Genomic DNA, 2059 nt, shown 5'->3' with positions numbered 1-2059 from the left:
AACATTGATTATTTGCCACTGGGCCTATAGGCCCTAATAGGCTTAATATCAGCCCATTTGCATGGGTATGACAAGCTAGTAGGCCTAATATTTATAAATAAACACAGTTTATGTGAAAAACTACCGGTAGGCCTAACCGTGTTTTCACTTGATTAGCTTTTTAATAAGTTAAACTGAGTTTGTCGTCTTCTAATAGGGTACCTGCAGGTAATATGGGACCATTAAGGACGTTTAGCTTATGTGCATAAAAACTATAGAAGATATGCCCAAAAGAGATTGTTATATGATGAACAACCTGTCCTTTAAGATTAATAAAACAGGCAATGTTATCTTGTTTTTATGTTTGTTTGGACGCTATGACGTCAAAATGACGTTATCGTCAAGTGTCCCATATTACCTGCATGTGCAGGTAATATCCCAGTGGGCACAGGTTAGGATTTCGACGTTGAATCAACGTTGATACAACGTCGAAGTTTCAACCTAACCTGATTTCAACCTGATTTCAACCTAGAGGTTAGTTGAAATCAGGTTGAAATTTCAACATCGATACAACGTTGAAATTTCAACCTGATTTCAACTAACCTCTAGGTTGAAATCGGGTTGAAATTAGGTTGAACTCCATCAGGTTGAAGTCCATTTGCAAATACAACGTGATTTCAACCTGATTTCAACGTCGAAATTGATTTCGACGTCGAAATTTCAACGTGATTTCAACGTGATTTCAACGTCAGGTGTGCCCACTGGGATGGGACACTGTGTTATCTCTATGGTGAAAATCAAAATGTTCAGAAAATCACTCTTTTGTTCTAAAAACATTTTTGTTACATGATTTTGAATGTTAAATGCAAATTTCAACAAGAAAATTCAATTTTCTAAATAGTTTTGCTTTTCGCATTGACAATGCACACAATTTCCTATGTGTCCCATATTACCTGCACCCATTCAGTTGAAAATCAGAGAAAATAATCATTTATAAAGGAAAGTGCCACTTGTCAGTGGAATTTTACCTGCTGATAAGCAACCCATCACCTAAAGATCATAAAAGTGACAAATGCACCCTCAGTACCAGAGTATTTGGATACACAATCATAAAATGTGGCGTCATTGATTTTATATCAGGCCAAAAAAACGACGTAAATTTTGGGCAATTTCACTCTTTTGGCATTGATTTCCAAGAGTTTGATACACAGACTCCAAAACTGCATTTCTAGAAGCACAATTGATGTCTCTAAACACTTAACAAATCAACTTAAAGTGTGTACCTTCTCTAAGCTACTTTTTGTTAAAATGAAAACAGGTGTCCCATATTACCTGCTGTCCCATATTACCTGCAGCTACCCTAGTCCTGTTTATCTGATAATCCCTGTTTTCTGACTGTTTTTCTGTCAGATAAATCCCTTTTTCTTTGCAGATAACCCCTGTTTTAATATCTTATATTTTTTTTTTCTGATAACCATGTTTGATCTCAGATCCCTGTTTTTGTGATAATCTTGATTTTTTTTTTGTTAGGCCTAAGTATTAAAACCCTGTTTTCTGGTAATCTCTGAGCTCTGTTTTCTGATAAACCCTGTTTTGCTGATAAACTCTGTTTTCAGGTAAAAAAATAAGTTTAGTTTATCTCAGAAAAACAAATTATCAAATAAACTAAGTTTATCAAGACTCGGGGGAAAACTTTTTTTCTGTGATAAACATAGTTTTTTTTTTTAATTAAAACTAATTCTGTGTCCCATGCAGATAAAAGTTCAGGGCAAGTTTTTCTGTGATGGTGATGTAGGGCCTTGGCCTAGCTAGCCCAAGGCCCTACTAAGTTTTTATGTGATAGGTTTTGAAACCTGTGTTGATAGGCCCTATATTAAAATTGCATTTATCAGAGAAACCTAGTTTATCAGGTGAAAAACATAGTTTATAACAGAAAACAAAAACTTGGTTTGCCATACTGGGTACATGGGCCCAAGTTTTACAGGGGTAAATTCTTGTGGGAGGGGCCTGATAAAATTATTACCATGTTACCATGGATACTTAAAACTTGATAACGAGGCAGCAGTAAACAAACAAGATG

The sequence above is a fragment of the Amphiura filiformis genome, chromosome 4 (genome assembly GCF_039555335.1).
Source record: "Amphiura filiformis chromosome 4, Afil_fr2py, whole genome shotgun sequence".
Classification (NCBI taxonomy): Eukaryota; Metazoa; Echinodermata; class Ophiuroidea; order Amphilepidida; family Amphiuridae; genus Amphiura; species Amphiura filiformis.
This window is presented reverse-complemented; position numbering follows the sequence as displayed.